Raw genomic sequence first — 12177 nt, 5'->3', positions numbered from 1 at the left:
CTCTGAACTGAAAGCAGGAGAAAAACAACCCATTCTGGGGTGAGAAGTCTCCATGAAATGGGGATTCCTTATGTGTGTATTTAAACAGATTTAAACTTGAGAGTGCCAGGTGAACATGCAGGATGAACAGTGGGGGAATGCCATTAAATGCCATATTTTGTAATTTCAAGAGAGAACTCATCTGTTGGGAGAAAAAAAAAATAAAAATGATTGAGAGAAACCAGGAAAAACTACCTTTGAAAGGTCAGGACTCTGACAGTGACAGCCAATTGTGTTCATGTAAATGATTGGGGTTTACAAATTCACTGATGACAATTAAAATGAATGTCAGAGAGCCAGGAAGAGCAAGGCCATCAAGCCATTTTTCCATTGTTAGGAAGCACACAGAAGGTTAAAAAGGGAAACAAAGAATTGAGGATTGAAGATTTTCCAAAAATGATCTCTATGAATGCTTCAGTGTCTGCCTGACTTGACTGATGAGGAACAGACTGGGCACACATGCTGAAAAGCAGAATGAGCATACAGATTTCTTTTTTAAAAAATTATTTAAGATATAAAAATTTCATATATTTGCTATACATAGATTCAGGAACACAGTGATACTTCCCATCCTACCCTCCCCCCCACCATGCTCCTGCCCTTCTTCCTCCTCCCTCTCCTACTCCCATTCTTAATTTTTACAACAATCTATTTTCAGCTAACTTTATATTCATAAGATTAACCCTACACTAAGTAAAGAATTCAACAAATAGTATGAAGAAAGAAAACACTGTTCCTCAACAGTCAACGCAAGAGTAGTGAGTGTATAGATTTCATAGCAGATGTTTCTATTAGTTTTCTGGAGATGCCAGTGAAGGGAGTAATGGCATAGTACAAGAAACACCAGAATTGTGAATTATAAAAAGTGGAATATGAACCCTGATCAGTGACAACTAACTGTGCACCTAACAGTGCACCTGTTGAAGTAAAATGGACGCTATGAGAAACAGTGACTTGATCAGTCCTTGTCCTGACTGTTGAGGAACAACTTAATACTTTATCCCATTTAGTATTTTTTTGTTCTACTTAATACCATTGGTTGAACTCTTTAAATAACACACAATTATTCTTAGGTGTTTAAATTTAACTGAAAAGTGATCCTTGTTAAATATAAGAGTGGGAATAAGAGAGGGAGGAGATGAACAGTTTGGAACATGCTCAATTGGACTTGCCCCAAACGGTAGAGTTAGAAATGTGCCAGGGGATTCCAATTCAATCCCATCAAGGTGGCATGTACCAATGCCATCTCACTAGTCAAAGTGATCAGTTTCAGTCCACAATTATCATAATGAAAGGATTAAGAGTCAAAGGGATCACATAAACAAGACTAGTGTCTGCTAATACTAACTGAGAGAATTAAAAAGGAGAGAACGATCCAACATGGGAAGTCAGATACACAGCAGACTCATAGAATGACAGATGTCCTAAACAGCACTTGACCTCAGAATAAGCCCATAAGCCATTCGGATCTGGCTGAAGAGCCCATGAGAGTATTTTAGGCATGGGAAGCCAAGACACTCTGGCAAAAAAAAAAAAAAAAAAAAACAAAAAAAAAAAACCCTAAATGAAAGAACTCTGTGAGTAAGATCCCAGTGGAAAGAATGGGCCATCAAAGAAGGAGGTACCTTTCTCTGAAGGGAGGAGAGAACTTCCACTTTGACTATGACCTTGTCTAAGTAAGATCAGAGTTGGCAAACTCAAAAGGTTTCCATAGCCTTGGCAACCCATGACAAGAGCCTAGGGAGATTACTGATGCCATAAACAAGAGTGTCAAATTGTTAAGTCAACAACAGGAGTCACTGTGCACTTACTCCTCATGTAGGATCTCTGTCCTTAGTGTGTTGTTCAATGTGAATTAATGCTATAACTAGTACTCAAACAGTACTTTACACTTTGTGTTTTGGTGTGGGTGCAAATTGTTGAAATCTTTACTTAATATATACTAAATTGATCTTCTGTATATAAAGATAATTGAAAATGAATCTTAAAAAAAAATAAGACTATGGTACCAAACAAAAAAAAAAAAAAAAGAAAATGAATCTTGATGTGAATGGGATGGGAGAAGGAGCAGGAGATGGGAGCGGTGCAGGTGGGAGGGAGGTTATGGGGGGAAAAAGCCCCTGTAATCCAAAAGTTGTACTTTGGAAATTTATATTTATTAAATAAAAGTTAAAAAAAGTGGAATAACAAGTATAAAATTAACACAATCCCAGTACTTTTTGAATTGGCTTTCTCTAATTACCTCTCCATTTCCCATCTCATTCCCACCTCTTTCCACCAAAGGATTTCGTCCAGTTGTTCTGGACTTATGTTTTATTGAAAGGCTGAAAATGAATTGAGGTTTGCTGGGAATGTAGTTATTATACACCAGGCATGCATTTTTTCACATTCTTTCAACAATCTAATTAATGGAGATTTTAACAACATTTAGCAGATGGGGAGAGACTTGGAATCCTAATTTATTTATCGAGATCTCCCCCCAGATAAGCAGTAGCTGCTACTTAGTCATAACCCAGGGATAAACAGTGGGAGGCAGAGTGAAGGGAGAGTTTCTGCTTATTCACAGCAGAGGGAATGCTAATGTATCTTGCACGTACATAGAAAAGATGTGTCTCTGGCTTTATTTAAATCAAAAGCAATTATCTACAAATTATCTACGAACACTGGTCAAAAATATTAGGTTAATGAGTAGAAAGGCAGCATGGACTTGTTAATGGAAGCACCTGTGACCTTGTTTCCCACCAAATGAGGAGAGATGTTATGTATAATTGTAATATAAACTATCATGGATTGAGTATTTGCCCAATGCCAGACACTCTGCTGAACACTGCAGACTGATTCCTTTAATTTTCACAGCATCCAATGAAAATGATTATTATTACACACTCTTAACCTACAAGTCCTAGAAGGCTCAACTGAGTTAGTCAAGATTCTGAATCCTATGGACTTGCCTAAGAGAAACTGCTAATTCTGTATATCTGGTAATAGTAAGTATCTAACAGATACTACATTGCTAAACAGAGGTTAAGTATTATTGTTTTCTAGTTGCTTTGTTGCTATTGTTTTCATTATTACAATTGTCATTTACTTTACTCCTCTAAGCCTAATTTAACTCAGTCATAACATGAAAGTCAGTCTGAACTTGCAGAGAGATATGTGAAATGACCCATTTAAAATTTCTAGCACAAAGAAGTCACTCAGTAAGTGTCGAAACCCTATGAATTTTCTCCTGAAGCATGCTATTTATTCTTCAATAAGGCCATAAAAGACAGTAGACATTGATACATTCAGTTGTTTTTGGCATGTCCCTGGGTAATGAGCTTGCTGTTTATCTTCAGAAAACAATGTTTGACCAGAAAGTTTCAAGTGCCTGCAATGAGGAGGTTAAGAGAATTTATGGCTGGAAATACTCAACATGTACTTCAAAAGTGTCTGGGTTTTCCTACTCTATACACTTATTTCTTTTGCTTTTTTCCCTTAATTTGTCTCTCTAAGGACTGACATGGATATTTCTTAATATTTACACATAATAAAATAGTATTATTCATAATGCTATTAAAATAGACTCAAGCAAAAGTTCAAAAATTGACTTTTAATAGTTGAAGCAGAATTTATTGATAGTTTGGAAGTGCTCAATAAATGGTGGGTGAAAGAGTGAGTGAATGACTCATTCCTGTCCATTATTTGTCATTTTTATATCTTTAGTTTTTGCAAAGAAAGCATCCTTTAAAGTGCATATAAATTTGTGGATCCATTTTAACAGAACACATCATGCTCTCCTATATATAAAAGCACAAATGAATTGGTCTTTATTATACTTTACTTACTTAAACTATTTTTACAGTTGACTTTGGTACTTAATGTGCTAACATTTTAGTGCAGCACGCCTTCCTCACATTGTTTGCTCCTTAGTGCTTCTCTTCATTTAATATTCATTTTGATAAATTCTGGTACTCCTCATGCCTTTAAAAAGTGTAAGTCAAACTTTCAGTTTACAAACACATTTATTTTTAATTGGCTAACAGTAACCTATGATTCTAAAATGAAAAAAAAAATGACCAAGTACCTCTAGCATGCTAAAGGAACTGGATATTTCAGAGTCTCCCCCAAACTCCTCAAATAAAGGCAGAGCTATAAATTACAACTTGAAAGAGAGTATGGGGGGGAATTTGATTATTTGAGAGCTTGGCATTGAAAAGATAGCTCAAGAGGAAAAAAAATCCATAAGGCCAAATGAGGAAAAACAAATGAAAAAAGGATAAGATTAAGTTACATTTGATGCCAGAAGTGGCTTCTTAGCTCAACATTGAAGACAGAGTTGAATTTAGAGTGTGGACAGAGCAGGAAACAGAGTATTTCAAGGTGTGTGGTGGGGGGTGAGGAGCTTCGTGTAAAGCTCAGAGAGCTATGAGCAGTGCATGAGGCAGGGCTGCTGGGCCTGTGACCTCACTGGATTATACCCAGTAACAAGAGCAAGGTGGGATGTATTAGCGGAGAGCAACAAGGTGAAGATAGTAAGTGGAAGATGCTGATTAGAGAAGCCCTTTCAAAGAAAAGCTCCTGTAAGTATTTAGCAAGGCAAAGCTGGATCTCTCATCTTTGTCTCTTAGTTTTGATGCTTTGGTATTGTGCTTGCCACATATTGCACCTGTTGCAAACATCCCTGACCATTGGATGGCTAGAGTCATGCCATGCTGGGTGCTTGGGTCTCTGGAGTAGTCCAAGGTTTTCCAAGTCACACACACACAAAATCTGATTACCTATGTAATGTAACATTGTATCTACTACCTAGGTAGCGTTCTAGGAAAAGTTGAAATGCATTTCCCTCTTCTCAATATCCACAGATTTAGGGAATTGATTTATATGTCAGGTGCCCAAGAGAGGAAATAAAGCAAACTAAATAAAAGGAATTAATAAGGTTTGTAACTTGTTTCTACACCCCCTACATTATAGTCTATGACCTATTCCCACATCATTTTCTTTGAAGTCATTGCTATCAGGCACTGAGATCTGTCATTTAAAAATGTTTTTATTTTTCTCCCACAATTCACTGATTGACCTTTCTTATAATGAGTTATAGCTGCAAAAAGGGATGTTCACTGAATAAGAGGAAGAGAAAATGATAGCAAAGCTCGCTAAAGCCTTCAGGGGAAGGTCAATGGCAATGTGGATAGTAGTAGTTGGCAGAATACAGAAACAGAAGCTCTGTCTTCAATTTACTTTATGATATCATGCTCCAGAGAACATAAAGTTCTCAGTTTATTTTTTGAAAAATTAAATAATTCCAAGATCATTATTTTTGACTCTTCATATGAATAGGTAATGCAGTAAGTTTGCATTAGAACTAAAAATGCTGCAGCCTAGTTTTTTAAAAAAGCAAAACACTGCAATTAACATATCAAAATACCCCTATCACAGGGGAAGGATGCTGTTTATTGCTCTAAATTATTCAGCAGTTTTTGCACAATTTGCTGTAAATATCTGACTAATACATGAGTCCCGAGCTAGTAGTTCATGTTGATATCCTGAATTTCATCTTTTTTTCCTTTCTTCTCTTTGTAACTATGAATGTTATCATAAAGAATGAATAGACCTAGGTATCTAGACAATATATCCTGAAATATAAGTTTAAACAAAATCATTATGGAGGACCGTGTGATCAGCACTGTGCCAGGAGTTGTGCTGAAGTCACAGATAAATATTAGTCGACTTCTGACCACGCAGGTGGCTCACCATCTTATTAGCGAGGAAAGATTAATGAACAAACAACAAAGAAAAAGGCACAATAATGGGCACTAAGCACTAAGGAGGATACATGTACAAATAGGCGAGGAATCAATAAAGTCTGCATTTCCCCAGAAGAATTTTCAGGAAATGTGCTTATCACCCAAGATGAATTGGTTATGACTTTTCATCATTATCTCTTCTACCTCATTAAAATCGTCTATGTTTCTTTTTTGTGCTCCACCCAGGCTCTTGCCACAGTGTCTTTCTCACGATTGCCACTTCATAAAATTTTGCTGGTTGATCAAGTCATTTTTGTCAAGTACATAGTAAAAGCAAGAGAGAGACATTTTGGCCAGCGCCACAGCTCACTAGGCTAATCCTCCACCTGTGGCGCCGGCACTCCGGGTTCTAGTCCTGGTTGGGGCGCTGGATTCTGTCACAGTTGCCCCTCTTCCAGGCCAGCTCTCTGCTGTGGCCCGGGAAGGCAGTGGAGGATGGCCCAAGTGCATGGACCCTACACCCGCATGGGAGACCAGGAGGAAGCACCTGGCTCCTGCCTTCAGATTGGCGCAGCGCCGGCCATAGCGGCCATTTGGGGGGTGAACCAACGGAAGGAAGACCTTTCTCTCTCTCTCTCTCTCTCACTGTCTAACTCTGCCTGTACAAAAAAAGAGAGAGAGAGAGAGAGACATATTTTATAGCTATTGTGAGAAAATAATCTATATTGACCATGATAGAGTGAGTACCTTATCATTAAATCACAGCTCTGATCTGAAAGTAAAGGTTATAAATTTGCTCTTGCCTCCCACTCACAGCACTGAAGAATCAAGGTCAAATGCTGAATGCCTACTGAATTCTGAAAACAATTTTGGTTTACTAGTCTCAATCATGGTCGTGACCTATAATATTAAGATTTTATAAGGCCAGTAGTTAACTTTTCAGCAGAAAATTTCTCTGATGCTTGTTATCTCCAACATTTTATGTATGTTCTTAAAGAAGGGGAATTTGTTCTCCTTTTTAGGAGCAGTATTCCAGCAATGTCTATTTCATGACTAAGAAAAGTAGGAGCCTTATTTTTGTATTCTTATATTAAGGAACTGTTTGTTTAGACATGCTCCTTTTAAATTTCAGTCTTCCGAATAGACACAAGGCTTTGAAAGATATTGTTGTAATTAGTGTTAGATAAGTACATAATTTCACTGGGACATGGTTAGATATAATTAGAATATTGGCATATCACCAAAAGTAGCAATAGAATGACAGCCATTAATCAAGTAAAACTCTTGGCTGAATTTCTTGTTGGTGAATTGTCTGTAGTACAATGTTGCACTGTGATGCATATGCATAATGCAAATAATATTATAATTTAGGATTAAGGTTGTTGGAATCATATTTACATATAATACAGCTATTTTGGGAACTGCTTTTCATAATTGTGGAATAATTAACATGTGTTTTTTGAATGATGAATTACATGAGTCCACAATTCATATGGGAATGATCTTCTAAAAGAAATGTATGCTATTAAAATTCACAATTAACAAATAGTCAAGTTATTTTTATCTCTGTATTTAAACCAATCAAATAATCTCCATGTTGAAGAGAGTATATTCTAAATGGTTAACCAACCGTTTGGAAATAGTTCTCCTTATTGAACAAACAGAAACGAAGTTTAATTCTTATTTTCCCTTCAATTTGCCATTATTCTGGAATTTTTGGCAGGAAAATATGTCCTTTAATGAGTCATAGATAAGCTTGTGTGCTACAATTCCTGCAATACAATTCTCTTTTCTACTCTTTAAATTTCCTATTCTTAATTTTTTTTCTACTTGAGAGACAGATAAAGCGACAGAGTTCCCAAGTACTGGTTCATTACCCAAATGCCAGCAATGGCCAGAGCCAGGCCAGAGATTGACCTGAGAACTCAATCCTGGTTTTCCATGTGGGTGGCAGGAACTCAAGTACTTGAGCCATTACTGCTGTCTGGCAGGATCTGCTTCAGCAGGGAGCTGGAGTCAGGATCCAGAACTGGGCATTCAATACAAGACGTCCTATATGGGACATAGGCATCTTAACTGCTAGGCCAAATGCCACCCCTAATTATTACTTTTAGATTTTCCTCTTCCTCATTTTTGTAATCTTCTAGCCAAGAAGGGCCTAGAATATCACCTGTAGTTCTCATTTTGCTGAGAAAGTTCTGGTATTTGATTCTGTTCAGTTTCTAGATTTAGGAAATGTTCCAAATCTCAATTTGGGAATGAAACTTCTTCTCGTACAAGGAGGAAAAGCAAAAATGAAATGGAACACTTTGTACTGATTGTACTGATAAAATGGGAACGTTTGAAAGCATCAAGTATCTGCAGGAATGTAGACCAACTGGATCTCATATGCACTGTGGGGAGAAACATGCATTTGTATAACTACTTAAAAAAATTGGCATTGTCTTATAAAATTGGAAATTCACAATGTATTATTTTAATTTTCTACTGAATTGTTCAAATAATTGGATGATTACGTATATCAAAGGAGTCATGTGAGGCAAGATAATGTTGATTCACACCCCAAAAGTTATAACTAAACCCATTTATGTCTTTGACATCAGACTATTGTTAGAATTTAAGGATGGCTGCACACCCACATAGGCATCATTTCATAGGATAGCAAACCAGATTAGGGCAAAAGTATAGGAGGTATAGAGAAAGCCTTGCTTTGCTGGGAACATGATTAATTTAGAGTAGTGCTTGGTTCATAAAATTTTATCAGTGAATATTTGCTGCTGTAATGAAGCAAAAAATGAAGAAAAAAGTAATGATTATTTGCCAGTGACTGCTTGAGGTGGCAGATTTTTCTCTCGCAACCAGCAGAAAAAATGGCAGGTACATCAAATAGATTGGTTTGTGTTTTTGTGCCTTTAGAGTATGAGCGTTCCTTCCAGCTGCACAGGAAAAAAACATGTCATTGTCTTTCACATAATTCAAGGGTGGTGATGTACAAATTTGTGTCAGGAAATGTTAGGAAATTTGCAATAGTCCTTCTGCATTTAAACCAGCATAAACAACTTTACTTTGGTAAGGGGAAATTATAAGAGTCCAAAAATATAGAATTATTAACCAAAAACAAAATCCAAAAGTTTTAAGCGGTGCCTTACAATTGGTGATTTGAAAAAGAGAAAGAGAATTCCATTGACAAGTGGGAAGATGTTCATTTATAATAGTTGTTATTTATTGAACAACAACTAATGTCAGGCACTGAACTGGACTCTGCAAGTTATTTCTCTTCAAATTCTCACAGCAATCACAGTGAAGTTATTATTATTGAACCCATTTAACACATGGATAAACAGAGGTCAAAAGGGCTTGAGTGAGCTTTTCAAGGTCCCACCACTAGTAAATGACCAAGCTAGGATTCCCAACACTCACCTGCCTGATTCTGAACTCATATTTACTTTCCCAAACTGGACCCATATGTGCAGTTGCTGTGTTTATCGAATGAAGTGGTAGACCCACCCCTCTTTCAAGCTTGTTCCTCTGTACAGAAAGAGCTTGGTATCCCAAACCCAGCTCTGCTGTCTACAGCACTGGCAAGTGACCCATTGGGCTCCCCCTTGACCAACTGGGCATCGAGCAGTGCAAAAGCAAATCCCTCCAAAAGCTGGGAGAGTCACACTGTGGGCTACTCCTGCATGCAGGTGGGTACATATCTGCTGGGTCCTGTGACCCTGCCAAAGTAAAATGAGGGTGGTGTAGAAACAAATGAAGCACCTCAATGACAGCTATTACCCATGTCAATAGCAAGTACTCAATAAATGTTATTCTCACTAATACATTATTATCATCAGCATTACTGGCTGTGAAGCTCTTAGCAATTTACATTAACCCCTGTTAGACTCCTGTCCTAGTCTGCAAAATACAGTTGACATTCTGGGAATTATCTCAGATTGTCATGGTGATTATGTGACAAGATAAACCCATTTAAATTTCTTGACAAATTGCCCATTACATGTTAATAGGACAGAGAGATAAGTGATTTTCTTCTTTTGATGTGATGAAAATGAGATCATAATTATGTTGCAGCTGTTGACTCCCATGTATTTTATTTGCCTCACATTTCTAGGAGCTTCTGACAGACTAGCCTTTCCCAGTCTCTTTATCCCCTAAATATAAGCAGTACGGTTAGATCTAGTGCTGACAGAATTCCATTTCCAATTCTTTCTTATAACCTTATGTTATGCTTAAGGCCCATGCCTGGCCCCTCTTTTCTTAATGATATTTTTGAAAACTCAAGTCCCCACTAATCTCTCCCTCTTCCCATATAGTTGGGCAATGACCAACTTCTTATTTCTTTGTATTTATTTACCTTGTAATCTTCGTAGTTAATTGGTAAATTCTTTGAAATCAAGGTGTCTATCTTCTCATACTTAGTATTTATTGCAGCCACTATCCTAGAGCCTTGTATAAAGTAGAAACTCAATATTTATTTGTTGTTAGAGAAATTCATGTGAGTTATGAAGTCAGCAACTTTAAAAACAAATTTAAATAGTTTTTAACAGTTTCAATATAGTCGTAGATAAAATTCTAATAAAATGATATTCCCTTCCTATCTCCCTCCCTCCCTTCCCTTTTCTTCTTCCTACCCTTCCTTCCCCTCTCATTCTTTCTTTTTTAGTTTTTGAGATAATATATTTTCAATTGGCGTTACAGTAAAAAGGCTTAATGCTTCACTGAGTAAGAAGTTTAACAAGTATAAAGCAAAAAGACCCTAGGTTAGTGGGAATATAGACAATGGCTGTAAACAATAACTGAGTGGAAAAATGACCATTTCACCCATATACAGTGAATTTTAAAGTTATCACAGATCATTAAAATTATAGTAGTATAACATTTTAAACCATTGGCTTGACAAAGTTATAAAAGTTTTACAGAGCTATATTTGCAGCAGTTCTGATGCAGGCATTTCTTTCTTTCTTCTCCTTTTTTGTTTGTTTTGTTTTTGCAGTCAGCAACTTTTAAAGCCAGAGAAGAAAGCTGTAAAAGTTTGAATGTCATAGTTTTAGTACCATATACAAGGAAACATGGTTTTACATGGCAATAAAATATAGAAAGAAAAATCATGCAAAATCTAGAAGAGATTACTTTATAAAATATGAACCCATGATAAGTAGTTTAAATGAAAATAATTATTTTGGAGGAAGACTTCATACTTCTCATGTATTAACATAATGGATGGTAAACCTGCCTTCCTACTCTGATGGGGGTCATATGCCTAACCCCAGGCCATAGTTATGTTCTTTAAAATAATTTACACAACTTGGACCTCATTATAATCAATATTTTCAGACAATTGAGATGAAATATCTCTAAATAAATGTGTATTGATTGATACGTAAAACCCATTCCAAAAAGTGACATGTTTTTTGTGACAGTTGGAAAGGTTAAACTCTAATAGCGTCTATGTAGTAATTCAGTATGTGATTTTAAAATAATCATTCTTTCAACTATCACTTTTATTAACACCATTGGACCAAAGAGAAAAGGAATTGAACATCAAATACATAAGTGATATGAAATGGAAGTAGGAGATAGGTCATGTGCCTTTATGTAAACCTCTTTATATTGAAGTTCCATAGATTTACCTCTATGTGAAATGAAATTAGATATCTTCTTCTTTAGAAATATGGCAAGGTAGAGTGCACACATGACCTATTAACCTTGGGAATGAGTATGTTATAATGATACAGGGTTTTATTATTTTATTTTTATTATTTTAATACAAAATAAGTGCCATTTATTATGTTCCCCACCCCCAGCCATACACAGAAATATTCCACTGATAACAAGATGAGGGAAGGCAGTTTTTTAAACAGATTTTTCTAACTTAATTTCTTAAAATAATATAGTTTTGAGGTTTGTCTTAGAGGTCCATGTGGGTAGGTGAGAATCTGTCAACCTAATGTCTTTTCTCAGCATTTTTCCTAAGGGTAACTTTGCTATTTTATTTCCCTTATAATTATTTTTGCTTTCTTTATTCTGCTGGTGTACTTTTATTTTATTTGAAACTTCGAGGTTAGGAAAGTGTGATTATTTCTATTTTCTCATAACGGTTTTTAGGATAAAGACAATGAATTTTCTTTTGATACAAACATCTGCTTATAGTTAAAGGAAGTGTTATTTAGTATATAATATAGTATTAACAGAGAAAGCAATTTATCTAAGAAATGCATTTTCCCTTGTTGCATTTACCCTCTTGCCAGCTTGATGTATCTGTATTGCCTATTTGTCCTTTGTTGCTGTCAAGATGGCAAATTTCTATCTGGAACAGCTGTTTTAACTGCCATTGTTCAAGTGCTTAAAATTCATTCTGCTGCAGGGTATTTTTATAATTAATGCTCTCATTTAGCAATATAATAAATTG

General features: G+C 36.1%; 1 protein-coding gene and 1 non-coding gene across 2 annotated transcripts in view; both read left to right on the top strand.

Annotated features, from left to right (window-relative positions):
* Nucleotides 1–12177, top strand: part of HTR2C (5-hydroxytryptamine receptor 2C) — a 354866-nt gene that overhangs the window by 33287 nt on the left and 309402 nt on the right. The window lies entirely within an intron of this gene.
* On the top strand, nucleotides 9339–9466 carry LOC127485058 (small nucleolar RNA SNORA35). Its single transcript, XR_007912256.1, has one exon. It is a non-coding gene; the product is annotated as a small nucleolar RNA SNORA35 (small nucleolar RNA).

Source organism: Oryctolagus cuniculus, chromosome X (genome assembly GCF_964237555.1).
Source record: "Oryctolagus cuniculus chromosome X, mOryCun1.1, whole genome shotgun sequence".
NCBI lineage: Eukaryota > Metazoa > Chordata > Mammalia > Lagomorpha > Leporidae > Oryctolagus > Oryctolagus cuniculus.
Note: the sequence above shows the minus strand (reverse complement) of the source record. Positions and strands in the feature narration are given on the sequence as shown.